This window comes from Chionomys nivalis, chromosome X (genome assembly GCF_950005125.1).
Source record: "Chionomys nivalis chromosome X, mChiNiv1.1, whole genome shotgun sequence".
NCBI classification, from domain to species: Eukaryota; Metazoa; Chordata; class Mammalia; order Rodentia; family Cricetidae; genus Chionomys; species Chionomys nivalis.
The window spans coordinates 131568704-131585584 of record NC_080112.1 but is presented as its reverse complement, the minus strand read 5'-3'; the positions used below and the strand labels follow the sequence as shown (position 1 = coordinate 131585584).

Genomic DNA, 16881 nt, shown 5'->3' with positions numbered 1-16881 from the left:
CCATGTCAACAGTACATACTCACTCAGGACTTCTCTGTTTTCCACACAATGGTCTTTGACTTGCAGAGAAGTCCCTTACCTATAAAGAAAGAGACATTGTCGCTTATCTAGGATAACAAATCTGTTAAGTAGCAGAGAAGAAATGAACACTGAAGTAGATTTACTTTTTATCTGTTTTCAGGCTTGGCGCTACTTGACACCATGCCTACCTAAAACACCCTTGGAGAATGAACTTCTCTTGTTCAACTTCTTACATCACTGGGAGAGTTTCTTTAAAGGCTTTGTAGAATTTGTTAATGACACCTGCAGGGCTTTGAAACTCATCAACAACCTGAATTCTTTTGCAAAAAATCTAAGTTCTAAATTTTTTTTCACACTCAGGCCTATTCAAAGGTTTATTTCTTCCCTGTGCTCAGGAACAAAGAAACAGCCTCACCCTCTCCCCCAGCAAAGTCTCATCTTCAAGGACTGGGAGGCAGAAGTGGTGACTTGGGGGGCGGGTTGGTACGAGGCGGAATGTGGGAGTTCTTTCTACTACTTTTCTCTACAATCACTCCTCATTTTCAGTGTTTCCTTCCCAAAACTTCAGGTGTGCACACAGCTTGCCACCCTAGGGAGCAGGGCCAAGGCAGCAGTGCTGAAGGCATAATGCCCACTTTCAACAAGTCATGGGTCCATTGTGAATCCTGGGTAGATGAGGGAGGAGGAGAGGCTGGGACCCCACACCTGAAATGACAGTGGGACCTTGGTCCTCCCATTACCTCTCCCAGCCTCTTTTCCTAGCAGAAATGGTCATCACAGTCGTCATCCTTCATCCCCTTCACCCGAAGCCGGGCAAAGTCCTCGAACAAAATATCAAATTTGATGAGGTTGATATCCACAGGGACATCTGTTTCCCGGGGTGCTGACTGAGGTCTGGGAAGGGTGATGTGGTCATGGGGCTTGGGGTGCATGAGAACAAAAGGCAGCTCCACAGAGACATCCCTGCCTCGAGACACCACCAGCTTCACCTTGACTCTGCAGGACATCAGGATTCCCAGCACCTCCTTGTTGGCTCTCTCCTTCACTATGGTTCTGGAAGCCAAGTTGGTGTCTTCATGCTTGAGCTGCCCTCCAGGGCGAGGCCACGCTTCTCCTGGTTGTCGCTGAGCAGCGGGGTGATGGTGTACACCTTGCAGAATGTGGAACTGAGAGAACCTGGTCATCTTGTTCAAGCTGAGCCACAGGGCACTTGTACTGTGCGGTGCTGAAGAGGCAAATGTTGACATACTGTCTCACAGAGACTCTGATCTTCTTGACGGTCTTGGCGGAGTTGTTGGTAACATGGACGGTGACATTGAGTGGCTTTCCGTGGTAGTACAGCTCTTTGTCCAGGGAAGCCTCTAGATGCAGGGACCTCCTGTCAGACATGAGGAAGAGGCGTGTAGTTTCAGCTGAGGGCTGGGGGCTGGGCGTCTCTGGAGCAAACTGCACCTTTCTGATGATGAGCCGCACAGAGTTCCTTTTGTGGCTTTTTTCTTCTAGTGATTTGGCACAAAAGGCATGGATCTCAAAATCGACTCCGCAGGCCTTCCCTGTGTCCTCTGGTCCTGGCTGCAGGGTGATGGAGCAGGGTAAATTCTAGGGTATTGTGAAAAAAAAGGATGGACATGCTGATCCAGCTTCGTCAGCAGTCGGCCCTGTAGCCAGGTGGGGGGCCAGGGTGGGGGGCCAGGGTGGGTTGGGCATGGTGGGGGAAGGCTTGGTACGTAGCGATGAACAGATCTTTGCGGAAAGACTGGTCCAGTACATTCAAGTCTTCTCGGCCATAGTGGAAGGCGCAGGTGAGGGTCACAAACACTTTGCGGTCCTTCAAGTAGTCAGGGTCCACAAGTACCAAACCATCCACGGGATCCACTTTGTCCAGGTGATCTACAAAGTTGCGCTTGCCCAAGTACATGGTGAGCTTGCAGTTAGGGCTCGATTTCTTGAAGATCCTGGTCCCAGGTTTTTCCCCCATGGTGCGCGCTCGTCGCCCTCCGCCCGCGGTTCGCGGCTGGCTCGCAGCCTTCTTCTAAGTTCTAAATTTAAATTTATTTTTTATTTCTGTGTGCATACATGTATGCATGTGCATGCCTGCACATGTCTGCTCCATTGCCCTTGGAGGCTGTAAGATAGCATCAGATCCCCTGGAGTTGGAGTTACAGATGATGGTGAGCAGCCTGATGTGGGTTCTGGAAACCGAGGTCCTCTGGAAGAGCAGCAATGATTCATAAGCTATCTTGCCAGGCCCCTATTTATTTAAATTTTAAAATATCTCTTTTGGGGTCAGTTTTTGGTAATGTTGGTTTTGTGTACATAATCTTAGCCTTGTTTTGTTTTGTTTTACAGATGTATTTGCAGGGTGTTTTGTGAAATAGTCTCTTACTGTCCTCAGACCCTTTCATCTGTGGTTTCTGTAGGTCTTTCCAATTTTTCATTTTTCATTTTGTAGATATGTGATCACCTATTTTTCCCTTAATTACATTGACTTGTTATTTACTCACGTTGTTCTTAAACACATTTTGGGTGATTTATTTGTTAATAATACTGTTTTAATTCTGATTTTATTTTTAGACTTAATTAATTTCTCTCCTCTTTTCTTCAGCTGGATGCCTAATGAAATTTTCTTACTCTTCTTTAATTATTTATGACAGAACTTTTCTCCGAGCTCCCATTTATCTGTAGACTGTAAGTACTGATAGTTCTTCCTTTGTCGTTTCTTTTTGCTATATAGTATTGAAAATGTTCTCAAGAACTTTTGAGCTAATTTTAATTTTTTCCAGGTAAAAAAGTTTTTAAAAGCTGTGATTAATTTCGATTTTCATTGTAATGTATTCAGAAAGAGTCTTCTGACTGGGAGATGGTGGCTCACGTCTTTAATCCCAGCACTCATGAGGCAGAGGCAGGTGGATCTCTGTGAGTTTGAGGCCAACCTGGTCTGCAAGAGCTAGTTCCAAGACAGCTAGGACTGTTACACAGAGAAACCCTGTCTTGAAAAACCAAGAAAAGGGGGAGGGGGTTCTGTACCAGCTCTGTCTTGGAAGCTAGCACAATATTTGTTGACTTAACAGGCAGTTGCTTTCTCCAGAATATTAAAAGGAAGGTGTAGTCTATGTGTGCCCTGGCATGAGTGTGGAGGTCAGAGGACATCTTGCTAGAATCTCTTCTCTCCTTCCACCATGTCGGTCCCAAGAATTGAACTCAGGTCACTGGGCTTGGCAGCAAGCACCTTTGTTGGATGAACCATCTCTCTAGCCCTAGTTTGTTTTCTTTCTAAATGACAAATAGAAATTTTAGTAATTAATATTGTAATAAATGTTACAACAATGTCCGGAAAAGTTTCACTGTAGCTAAAAAAACAACAACAAAAAAATGTAAACAGCATCATTAATTAAAATCCTGGAGATTTCCTTCTAACTTGTGTTATTTCTTTCAGGCAGGAAGTATGACTCCACTTCTAATACCCTCATGCATTCTCCCACCAAGGCTTCTGCCCAGAGCTCCATTGGTTGTCCTATGTCAGTCTGTTCATGGCACAACTTGTGTAACCACCCTTAGAACCTCATCAACAGACAGCAGTGGTCAGTGTGGCTTTGCCATCAGACATAACTGTAGGATGCTTTTTGCTATATGGCAAGTTTGCTTTTTTATAGTATTGAAAATTCCCATTATTGTACTTTTAATAGTACGAATAGTATCTGCTATTGTCCAAACATTTGTCCCATCCATCACTCTTGTTGAACTTTGATTGCTAATTATAACTTTATTAAGAAGTAGAATTTGGGCTAGAGATATAGATCAGTTGGTAGAGTGTCCCTCTAAAACACATAAGGCCTTGCTTCAATTCACAGCACTGAATGAATCAGGCATGGTCATACACCGTGTAAGCCCAGCACTCAGGAGGTGGAGGCATGGGAATCAGCAGTTATCCTTGGCTACACATTGAGTTTCAGACCAGCCCGAGTTATGTGAAACCCTGTGTCAGTTACTTTTCTACTGCTGTGATAAAACAGCATGACAAAAGAAAGCAATTTATAAAAGAAATTGTTTCATTTGGTTCGTGGTTTCAAATGGTTAGAGTCCCTGATGGCAGAGTGAAGGAACAACTGACAGATCACGTCTTGATCCACAACTAAGAGGCAGAGAGAGGGAGCCACATGAGAATCATTTGGGCTTTTGAAAGCTCAAAGCCCATGCTCAGTGACACACCTCCTTCAATAAGGTCATACCTCCTAATCTTTCCCAAACAGTTCTATCAACTGGGGACCAAACATTCAAATAAATGTGGACCATTCTCATTCAAGTGACTATACATTATCTCAATTTTTTTTTAAAGAAAGAGGTGTTATTTCTAAGAGATAATGAGACCATGAAAGCTACAACATCATGGGTAGGTAGGATCAGTGCCACTGCAAAAGGTCGATTTCAGGCTCAGTGGTTAAAGTGCTTGCCATAGGAAGCATCGGGACCAGAGATGGAATCTCTAGAATCCTGTAATGTTGGGTGGGTTAGACCATCTCTATCTATCTATCTATCTATCTATCTATCTATCTATCTATCTATCTTCTATATATACCATCTCTAGTATGTGGAGACAGAGTAATCAGCTAGCTAGCAAGACTAGTGTATCAGTGAGCTCCTTGTTCGATTGAGAGACCTTGCATTCAACAAATGGGATGGAGGAAGATGTGGATTATAAACATTAGTGATTAACTCCACATCAGCATTAATACATGGGTGCCACATTAAGAAAGAAATAAAAGCACTTGAGGGAAGAAATAATAAAAGTATTTCCCTTTGGAGTCATTTAACCAAGAGTGAGTCCAGATTTGAATTGTCTACTTTATGCTCCCTGGGTCTTCCATCCTCTGTTTGTTGTATGATTTAAATCTGTGCCTGTCTAAACGCTGTCTTGTGTGTTACTGCTGTGGGAGTGGTGTCTGTCTGTGTCCCTAACAAAGGGCTTCTCTCTGTGTTTATTGACCATCATAGAAACCATCACGTGGGGGAAGGAATGGGATACTTTACAGAAATCTTTAACAAGAGTTTTATAAGGGTTTAAGTCACTGGCTCCAACTGATCTCAACTGACCTAGACAACAAACATCATTGTTTACCAACCAATATCCACAGTGGCTGCTTTCAACATTTATGGTAGACTTTAGGAAGTTGCTTTCCACTTCTGTATTTGCTGCTTTCGGTAAATGATACACATGCATTATCTGGGTCAGGGGCATGGAAGAGTATATAACTTAGATTACAGCTATACATTAGCTTAATTGGTAAAAGTTCATCACAAGGGAAATCCAAGACAGGTAAGGATGGTAGTTACATTGCTTCTTTAAAAGCAGGTTAAACAAACAGTTTGAGTAAGCAGTAGGATGATAGTGTTTAAGTCTTAAGTGACCTCAAGGTGTGTTATTAACTCTGGCTGTGAGGTCCAGCAAAAGTTACACACACACACACACACACACACACACACACACACACACACACAAACATGCATATAGAAGGGGCAAATTCGGCTCCTATTTTAACTCTCTTGCCTTTCTGTCCTTTGCTGTATGAGGATCTAAAGGAAAATGCAGACATTGTTTAGGTTTGGGAAGAAAAGAATAGCCTCAGCAGACATGAAACCAACTGACATCCTGACCTTACACGTTTCAGCCTTCAGAACTATAAAGTAGTGCCTTTTTCTTTATCAACTCCTGAACCTTTGGTGTTATGTGATACTGACACAAAGCAGACTAATATAATCTCTGTCTTTAAAAGGTATATATTATGGGACTAGGGAGATGGTTCAATGGGTACAGACACTTGCTGCTCAGTCTAATGACTTGAGTTCATTCCTTGAATCCACATAGCAGAAGGAGGACAACTTTTGTAAGATGTTGTCTGACCTCTACACACTCACATGCACCAACACACACACACACACACACACACACACACAGAGAGAGAGAGAGAGCAAATAAATAAGTGTAAAAAACCTGCAAAACACACATATATTATTATGCCTTTTCATAAAGATCAGTAAAGCTATTTTGCATTCCCCTCACACTGATGCTAGGGATTTTTTTTAAAAAAAGTCCTCCTGTGCTACTCTATTTTTCTGAGACGGTATCCCATGGGGAAGTGAGTAAAATTTGATTAAAACCCACAAAATAATGACTAGATTAAAATTTTATAATGAGCTTCTTTTCTGTGCTAAATAGGTGATGTGGCTGATGCTAAGTATGAAAGAATGAAATCGGACCTCCATTCTCAGGAGCCTCATGAGGCAGAGGAGCAGGTCCACAAAGGGAATTGGATGAATAGGCCTGCCAGTTGGATAGTACAGCACAACTCCAGATTTCTTACAGGTTTGTGTGTTTACCTGGAGATTTGAAGACATTTGAGAAAATGATCTGCCTAGTTACTTGAGTGCCCAGCATAATGAGCTCTATTAGGACATCTTCATAATAAAACACCATTGCCATGATGAGGTAGAAATTGCTGCCAAAATTTATCTGTGGCAACCACATATTTAATTTATATTTTTCTCCAGCTCAATCTTTCTTTTTTGGATTTTTTAAGTTAAGTAGATAGGAAAACAAGTTTATTTCCAAAAACTTTATTTTTACAAAGCAAAAGTTTGGTTTTAGAAAGGACCATCAGAAGAACTGAATGAAATTAGCATACAGAAGTCTTTATAATCTCAAACACCTTGCAAATAAGGTGCAATGAGGGGTAAATTAACCTCCTGAAACAGAAACCTTGTATCCTAGAGCTTTGAGGTTCTGGTGCTGGTAAGGGTATAGTCAAAGTATAGCCTGAGGATGCAGTCAGTTCAAGACTCAAATGGGGAAAAATCTGCTTCCAGATTTATCCATGCGATTGCTGGTAGGCTTTAGATCCTCGATGGCTGCTAGTCAGGGGAATAATTTCCTTCTGAGTGCTCCTACCCATGGGATGGACCAAAACAGACCAAGTAGCTTCATCAGAACATGTGAAAGAATGAGGCATTGCATCAAGACTCAAAATTTGGGATAACAGTCTTAAATCTAGACTACAATGGTTCTCCATAACTTTTGCCATATTCCATTCATTGTAAGTGAATGACCAGGGCAAGCCTGCATTTGAGGGAGGGACTCATATAAGGGCATGAGAGGATGATCGGAAGCTATCACAAATGCTTAACTTTCCAGGAGTAGATAATAAATAGTTTCTCAACACCAGGTGTGAGGGCTTTACACGCCATCATTCCAGTACTCAGGAGTCTGAGGTCAGAGGGTTATGAATTTCAGGTCAGCCTGGACTGAACAACAAGCTTTAGGCCAACTGGACTATACAATGAGATGAAACAAACAAAGAAATTAACAAAAATGCTATTAAAAAATAAATACAATCTTTGTGTATATGCATTCATATATATACAACATACATATCATATATATATGTTTACATAAATAATATACATCCTTCCATACATAAGAGATGTCCAGTAGAAAGATATTTTCTACTTCAAATGTGCAATAAGTGATATTTCTCTCACTCATTCATTACACATACACATTTAAGACATGGTCTTGAACTCACCATGTAGTACAGGCTAGCTATGAACTTAGGATCTTTCTGCCTCAGCGCCACCTCCACCTCCAACCCCAAGTGCTGCCACCATGCATGGATTCCACAGATATTTGTGAAGTGCTTGTATTTTTTAGACATTGAGTTTATTGCTGAGAGCTTTGATAATGGATAGGAAGGCATGAGGCACAGAAAACATGTGTAGTCCAGTTGATGGGTATGAAAAATTAGATGAATAACTCATCTTAGAAATTTGATGACTTTATTTTCAGAAGCATGAAGAGAACAGTTTTTCTTTTTCTACCCATTTGCTTTCTTTGATTTTCTTCAATGAATAACCATTCTTATTCCAAGACCAAGCCATCCTTAAAAGTTTTTTGAGACACATCTGGAGTGCTGGGAATAGACTTATTAAACCATGTCCAATTTATGCAGTGCAGGGAACTGAATCCAGGACATCAAGCATGCTTGGCAAACCCTTTATCAACTGATATACATCCTGATCTCCCCTCACCCCATGCCAAGCCACTGTTACATACCAAATTTAGCAACTTAGCACCATATGTCTTCCCTTCTTTCTCTCACATCATTTATCTTCTTGCTGGTTTGTTCCCATCAGCATAGAAACAAATGGACATATCTCCCATCTTTAAAATGAGAATGCCTTCTAACCCCCCAAGCCTTGTTTAACTACCAATTTCTCCTATTGAGAACCATTCTCCACGAAAGAGTTGCCTCCGCTGCTTCAATTCCAATGATACTTCCTCCTCTACCTCTCCACAGAATCACTCTTCTGATTTCATCAGTGATCCTCATCTCACCACATCCCAGAGCCTCTCAACTTTGGCACTGTTGACATTCTGGGGCCTTGGAAAACCTTTGCTAAGGCAAGCAACCCCCTGTCTTGTAAGGTGTTATCTAAATCCCTAAGTGGATGCCATTGCCATTGCCTCAATAGTAACAATTAGACTTAGCTTCCGGCATTGATGACTGAATCTGGGGTCTAATCACTCAGAATTGAGATGTGGGGTTGTCCTATAGTCAGTGCTCAGCAGATACCTACCTTACTTACTGCCTTTCACCAGCATGTACCACAGTCAATCGCTTACTCTTCCTTTTTTTGTGGTAGAATATATCCCACATAAAGCTTATCTTTTTTTTTTTTTTTTTTGGTGTTTTGAGACAGCATTTCTCTGTAGCTTTGGGGTCTGTCCTGGCACTAGCTCTGTAGACCAGGCTGGCCTCTAACTCACAGAGATCTGCCTGCCCCTGCCTCCTGAGTGCTGGGATTAAAGGCGTGTGCCACCACTGCCAGGCAAAGCTTATCTTTTGAACCATTTTGCCTGTATAATTCCAGTGATGTTAAGCACACTAACACTAACTAGCTGTTCAAACTCTTTCTTCTCATAATTTTAGTAGCAATGTCCTGGCTTTCCTTCTGCCTCACCAGATGCCCCTCCTCAGTCCTCAGTGATTCATTTTTATTTTCAAGAAGTATAATTTTATTTTGGGGGAATAAGTTTTTTTCAGATTTTACTTATTTTATTGATTTTATTGGTATCAATAATTCCTGCTGGCTATGTTTCAGTGTCTGAAGAACAACCATTGAGCACCTCTGGGACTCAGAACTCAAGCCGCATTTCTGTATCTATTTTATTTCTTAGGTAATCCCATGATCTAAATGACATTTAAGCGAATAACTTTCAAAGTTGTGTCTTCAACACATCTCCTCAGAGCTTCGGCCATGCATATTTAGTTGTCTACTCAACATGCACATTTGTGGTTGAATAGACTCAGCATACTCACATCCTGCTAGCAATAACTTCCGTTGCTTTCCAAGGTTTCTCATTTTAGCTAAACACACCACCAGTCTGCTATTCAGGAGACAATCTAGACATGATCCTTAATTGTCTCCGCTCTCTAGTATATCCTATCCGAATATACACAAATATAACTACTTGGTTTTACTCCTGTTGCTCATCTAAATTAAGCCAATCTACAGATGCAGTCATCAAAATGGCCTCAACGTGTCATCCTATATCTCCTATGGTTCAGCTTCAGTACTCTGCACACAGCACTGAGAGTATCATATACATAACTGTGAATGGATGTGTATGTGTGTGCACACATGGTCACACACATGCCCACCATTCTAGTAGCTTTCTTTCTCCCTTGGGATTGAATCCTAACTTCTGTAATCCTTTATTAACTGGGGTCTGCCAACACGTTGACATCTTAGATCCTAGTGTCCATTTCTTTCCCTTTGCTGTGGCCACAACAGTTTTGCTGTTGTTCCTCAAGGCTTACTTTTTTGCTACTGCAGGGCCAGTGCTCAGTACATCTGGTGTTTCCTCAGCCTGGGGTACGTGTCCCTGGGCTGTCACATGATAGATTTTCTCCTGTTATTTCTAGCCAAGCTATAATTTCATCTGATCATACCATAGAATAAGTGCCTCTCTCCACAGATGGCTTTTTAAATTTTAGGTAGGTTTATTTATTTATTCAGAGAAGGTCTCACTATGTAGCTCCAACTGGCCTAGAACTCTCTCTATAGGCTGATCTCAAGCACACAGAGATCAAGTTGCCTCTTCCCCCCAAGTGCTGGGTTTAGAGGCATGTATCACCATCCTTTGTCCTAGGTTGATTATGTGCAGTTTCTTGTGTCTCTGTGGGTATGTGCACATGACCACGGTGCCCATGGTAGGCAGAAGAGGGTATAGACTTCTCTGTAGCTGGAGTTATAGGAGGTTGTGATGCAACCAATGTGCGTGTTGGGAACAGAACTCAGTGTTCCCACTGTCGCACCAACTCTCCAGAGCCTGTCTGCATGACTTTCCTCCCACAAATGCCTAAAACCTGTTTGATATCTTAATGCACATTTATTTGTGTACTGTCCAGTTTCCCCAGGAGTAATGTAAATTCCATGGGTGAAAATACCATGGTCACTGCAGGAGGAAGTGGCTGTGTTCCATAGAGAGAAAAGAAGCAAACAATGGCAGCTACAAATGTTTGGTTTCCTGAGTCAGGGCTGAGAATCACTGCTGTAAGCCATGGTACATACATTGATACTAGACCATAGACAAACAATTTTTATTCTAATTTTTATTGTATTGAAGTTCAGTATTTGTTGTTTGCACAAAAAAACTGGTTCCTGTTACTGAAATTATATATATATATATTACACACACACACACATATATATACTTTAGCTTAGCTAAATCTTTAAATAAAAAGGCAAAATTACTTAATTCTTCACTGAAGCAAATAATTATCATAGGGAGAAACAAAAAGACAATTAAACAATTTGTTTTCATAGATGTTGATGGGGAGGTGAGACCTGTGCTTGAATTTATTATGATCAATTTACTTAAAACAAGTTCTCTCCCTAGGAAAAGAACTCGTTTCCATTATCAAAAATTTCAGCGACTATAGTAATTGAAAAACAGAAATACTACCAATAACGTCCCCTTTAAAACTAAGCATAATATTTGTTTTAGTATTTTTATGAGACTCCTAAGGGGAACAGGAGGATTAAGGATGAAATCACGCTAACAAATGATAAGCAATCTATTCTAGTTATTTTGCTATCACTTCTCACCATGATCAATACCGAGTTCCCAACAGAATGCCTTATCCGCTAGAACAACTGGTGTGCTCTGTGCTTCCCTAACCTGACCCTGAGCAATGGAATATGGTATGATTCGGTCACGCAGGCTCAGCTCAGGGACTGATGGAGACCTTACGCATGGCATATGTAAGTGTTGAATGATTGGGTGATGCAAACCTACTGTTGTCAGAAAGATGCTGAAAAGTTCAAGTGCAGCTTCCAGTGTGTTATGTGGGAGCAGCTATGACTTTTGTTTAAAGTCAGAATTTGGAGGGCTCTGTAACTGATGTGCTATGAAACGGGAAGAGGTGACATTAATTCTATTGATGATGGTGGCATACACAGAAACCATAAAAGACCTCATGAAGGAAGTGCGTGCCAAAGAATGAGTGTGTCGTTGACATGTGGATGGGTTCAGGGAATTTAGGTGAAGGAACAAACCGAACCATTTCCAAAGCCTGAAAGGGAAGACTTGCTTAAGGAACGGTGAGTAATAGAATCGATTTCTTAAAAAGGACGGGGAGTATAGTATTGTATAAGGGAGCTACATTGAAAATATAATATCTATGAAATCCGTGGAAATTGTGTCTCTGTGACTATTGCTGAATCCTGGCCGAGGATAGGTTTAACTGACTGGCACAGCCCTGCCATGTAATAGAAAGAGAACAGAATAAAACACAAGGGACTGGAGTATACCAGGCTTTTTCTTTTAGGCCACCAACCAGCTCCCAAATCATGACACAGAGACTAGTTATTAGTTTTGAATGGTCGTCCTAGCTCTTGTTCTTCTCTTCTCCCTCAAGCCTAGATTTCTTCTATTTATTCTCTCTGCCCTCCAGTCCTGCCTATCCCTTCTCCTGCCTAGCTATTGCCCGTTCAGCTTTTTTTATTAGACCAATCAGGTGCCTTAAGCAGGCAAGGTGAAGTAAATGCAACACATCATTACATAATTAAACAAATGCAGCATAAACAAAAGCAACCCATCTTTACACAGCAAGAATAATGTTCTGCAGCATAAACAAATGTAACAAGAGCTAGTTCCAGGACAGGCTCCAAAACCACAGAGAAACCCTGTCTCGAAAAACCAAACCAAAACAAAACAAAAAAAACAAATGTAACACATCTTTGCCTGGATAAAATAATATTCCATAACACTGGAGTAAGCAACAAACATGTCAATGGTGACCATGTGATAACAGCTTCAGGGAAATCCTAGAAAATGGAGACAAGCTGGGTTAACCAATATTTTGGATGGATCTACATTTCTTTCTGATTCTGTTGAAATATGTTTTTAAAGTTGCATTTGAAAACTTTGGCACTTAACATAGGCAGTACTGTAGAGTGTGAGCATGCGAGCAAACCAAGATTGAGGTAAAAATTAATTTGATCAATACACATTCCAACTCAGGAGAAATGCGCATGGATTCTGAGACTGAGATGGAAGAAAATCTCAGGAAAGTGAAATTTTCACAGTCCACAAGGAATGTGATTGAAGGGCTCCATGAAAGATGCATTCAAGAAAAAAATGGGATCTGAAAGAGTACCATAGAATCATTCTCAGAAACTATGTAAAGGGGAAAACCAGTAATATAACCTAAAGAGAATAATATTTACAGAGTACATTTCATGGGGAAATTCAAGAAAATTAAAAATCAAACAGGCAATTATTACCTTTAGTTAAAATGAAAGTAAGAAATAACTTACAATATTTTCATGCTACAGTTATCAACTGAAGATATCGAATTACATTTGCTTAGGCAAACTAATGGAAGTGCCCAATACTGTTTTAACAAAAAAACTACAATCTAACAATACTTAGAGATGAAGTAGAGAAGCAGAGGGAACAGAGATGTTAAAGAACTCATAATGACCTATCATTGTGGGAAGAAGATAATATCTACAATTGATAAAGTACAAGGTTATATATATATATATATATATTATTTAGAAAAACAAAATTACATATGTATGTTCAAAGAAGCCCCTGAAATAGTGTTAAGTGGGGCTGCTAAGATGGCTTGCCACCAAGCCTGATGTCCAACCCTGCATATATGCACACAAAATAAATAAAATTCAATAAATGTTTTTTGAAAAATCTAAACAGTTTACCTCTTTGTAGATGAACAAGGAAGAACAGGGATGGGGAAGACATGAGCTGCTATTTTATTCTTGTGTTTAATATAATGAAGCTTTAAAAATCTGTATTAACTTATATTACATTCATAAAACTCCATTGGAAGTGGAAATGCCTGAAAAGTATTCTGAAATGATTAAGTGTAGGTATCTCCAAGGATTGGATTTGATGGAAAAGGGACCTTTTCTGGCCCATTTTTAAATCTCTATGCTCTTTTGAGATTTTCAAAACAGCCACTCAAAACTTTTATCACTGGGATAATAATTAAACAGCAAATTTTTTTAAAAAAATATTACTGCCAGTTCACTTTAGAAACAGGCAATCAGTAACTTGTTACTTCTTCAAAAATCAAGTTAAATTTGGACAACAGAAATGGTTGAAAATCAATTAGTGATATCATGTTAGAAGTGCCACTGTTCACTGTCACCAACCCTTTTGACACAGTGACATGGGACCAGGAGTTGAAATTTCTTCTTACCTTAAGACTGCTATCATTTTTATTTAAGAATCTTATTTATGCATAGAATATATTTTGATCAAATCTATTCCCTTCCTTATCTCCAGTTCTTCCCCTATCTTTTAAGTGGTTCCTATTTGTGCATAGGTATAGGTATGTCTATTGGAACACAGGTAACTTCTCAGGGCCCACATTCCTGAAGAAAACTGGCTCTCTCCCTCACCCATCCCAGCAGCTATCAATTGCCAATAACTCTTCAGATGAGTGTGAGAATTCACGAGCTCTTTCCTTCTCTATGCTGGAATTCAGACTGGCTTGATCTTATGTAGGTCTTGTGCATGAAGTCACTGCTGTGAGCTCATACGAGCACCACCTCTGTCATGTCCAGAAACTACTGTTTGTTGCCGATGTCCACTGCCCTTAACTCTTACCGTTTTCCATTTCTTCTTCTGCTATAATACCTGAACCTTGTTGGGAGAGGGCACAGTATAAATGTCCTATTTCAAAATGAACATCCCATGATCTCTTATTTTTTGCATGTTGACCAGTTGCGGGTCTCTATATATGCTGATTAATTTTACCTCAACTTGACACAGGTTAGAGTCATCTGGGAGGAGGGAAACTCAACTAAAAAAAATGCTTCCATAAGATGGGATTTTAGGTCAAGTCTGTAGAAAATTTTCTTAATTAGTGATCTGTGTGGGAGGGCCAAGTCCATTGTGGGTACTACTATCCCTCGGCTGGTGGTCCTGGGTTCTATATGAAAGCCGACTGAGCAAGTCATGAGAAGCAATCTAGTAAGCAGCACTCCTCCATGGTCTCTGCATTAGCTCCTGCTAATGCATTAGTTTCTTGCCCTGTTTGAATTTCTGTCCTGACTCCTTTCAATGATGGACTACAATGTGGAAATGCAAACCAAATAATCACCTCCCCAAGTTGCTTTTGGTCATTGTGCTTCATTGCAGCAATAGAAACCTTAAGACACTAGATTTTTTTGGTGTAAAACTTTTTTAAAATTGTATTTTAAAAAACTATCTTTTCTCATTTTACATGCCAAATCCATTTCCCACTCCCTCCCTTCCTCCTGTCCCCTCCACCTTCCCCCATCCTACCCCATCCCCCCATTCACTCCTCGGAGAGGTTAAGGCTTTCCATGGAGAGTCATCAAAGTCTAGCACATTGTTTGAGGCAGGACCAAGGCCCTTTCCCCTATATCTGGGCTGAGCAAGGTATCCCTCCAGAGAAAATGGGTTCCAAAAAGCCAGTACAAGCAGTAAGAATAAATCCTGGTGTCACTGCCAGTGGCCCTGCAGTCTGCCACAGCCATGCAACTGTCAACCACATTCAGAGGGACTAGTTTGTTCCATGCTGGTCCCCTCACTGTTGGGATGGAGTTGGAAGGCCTCCATTAGCTCAGGTAAGCTCTTTTAGTGGGTAACCCCATCATTGTCTTGACTTCTTTGCTCATATTCTCACTCCTCCCACTCTTCAACTGAAGTTTGGGAGCTCACTCTAGTGCTCCACTGTGGTTCTCTGCATCTGCCTCCATCAGTTGCTGGATGAAGGTTCTATGGTGACATTTAAGACAGTCATCAATCTGACTATAGGGCAAGGGCCAGTTCAGGTACCCTCTCCACTATTGCTTAGGGTCTTAACTGGGGTCATCCTTGTGGATTCCTGGGAATTTCTCTAGTGCCAGGTTTCTTGCTAGCCCCATAATGGCTCCCTCAATCAAAACATCTCTTTCCTTGCTCTTCCTCTCTGTCCTTCCTCCATCTCAATCAACCCATTCCCTCTAATTCTCCTTTGTCCTCACCTTCTTCCCTCCCCATCCCCTTCTGCCTTTCCTTCTACCCCCACCCCCACGCTCCCAATTTTCTCAGGAAGAATAAAGATGCACTAATCTACAGGAATAAGATAAGAATTTAAGGGACAGTTTATTTCTTTATTCATTTAGCAGAATAATAGCATTAAATTCTCTTGCAGGGCCCATGACCTAGCCAGGCATGTTGGCCTAGTTAACAATAATAGGTATGATGAGTTCTGTCTTGTACAGCAGGCTTTAAATCCAATCAGAAAGTAGTTACATAATCCCATACCACTCTTTGCCACTACTGCACCAGTTTGGACATATTCGCCAAGGCAGTTATTATTGCAGCTCACCGGGCACAGGTGGGTAAGGCTGTTGCTTACTAGTTTCCTTCTGGTAGCATACACAGAACCCTTCAGCACTATAAAAGCTAGCTAGTAGAGATGAAACTTTCAGGTTCATACCAATTTAATTTCTCCACACTCTATGACTCAAGTGAGTGGTATCTTTGACAACAGGACCCTACCATTAATTTCTGGAGTGCAATCAAGGGCATTGGTAGTGCTTGAGGTGAGGTCTATGGGATACTAAAGTCTACTAGCTAGCAACTTGAAAAGAGGTAACCATTACCTGGCACTGGGTTTTTTATCTGATAGCCTGTGGTGTCTGGGTGAGGGGGTCTCCCCATCATAGGGTAACCCCTTTTAAACTCCGTGTGTGTGTGTGTGTGTGTGTGTGTGTGTTTTAGGAAGCTTCAACAGTAATAGGTTTCCATATGGCTTTCCCAAAGCTCTCTAGTCTTAGTTAGCAGTCCCTCCTCTACCCAGCCCTCCCATTTCTTATCCATTTTGACCTTATCAGATCCATTATTCTTTTGCCCCTGCATAACACCTGTGATTTAGTTTCCTTCCACTGAAATCTTCCTGTGTTCGATGGCTTCTCCAATTTAAACACTCATTTAAAGATTCAAAACCAGAATCCATATATAAGAGAGAACATGTAGCATTTCTCTTGGGGGGTTTGGGTTATCTCACTCAGAACAGTTATTTCCAGTTCATCCATTTACCTTTGAATGTTAATTTTTTTAAAGGCTGAATAATATTATGTTGTGTATTTGTACTGAGTTTTCATTATCTACTCATCAGTTAGTGGACATCTATCTAGGGTGTTTCCATTCCCTGGGAATAGTCATGAACATGGATGAGCAAGTGTCTCTGTAGTAGAATAGAGAGTCTCTCGGGAAGATAACTGGGAGTAGTATAGCTGGATCATGTAAAAAATCTATTT

At 40.9% G+C, this 16881-nt stretch overlaps 1 pseudogene; it reads right to left on the bottom strand.

Annotated features, from left to right (window-relative positions):
• Positions 1–779: 779 nt before the first annotated feature.
• Positions 780–1999, bottom strand: LOC130868000 (beta-arrestin-2-like; annotated as a pseudogene).
• Positions 2000–16881: the final 14882 nt, after the last annotated feature.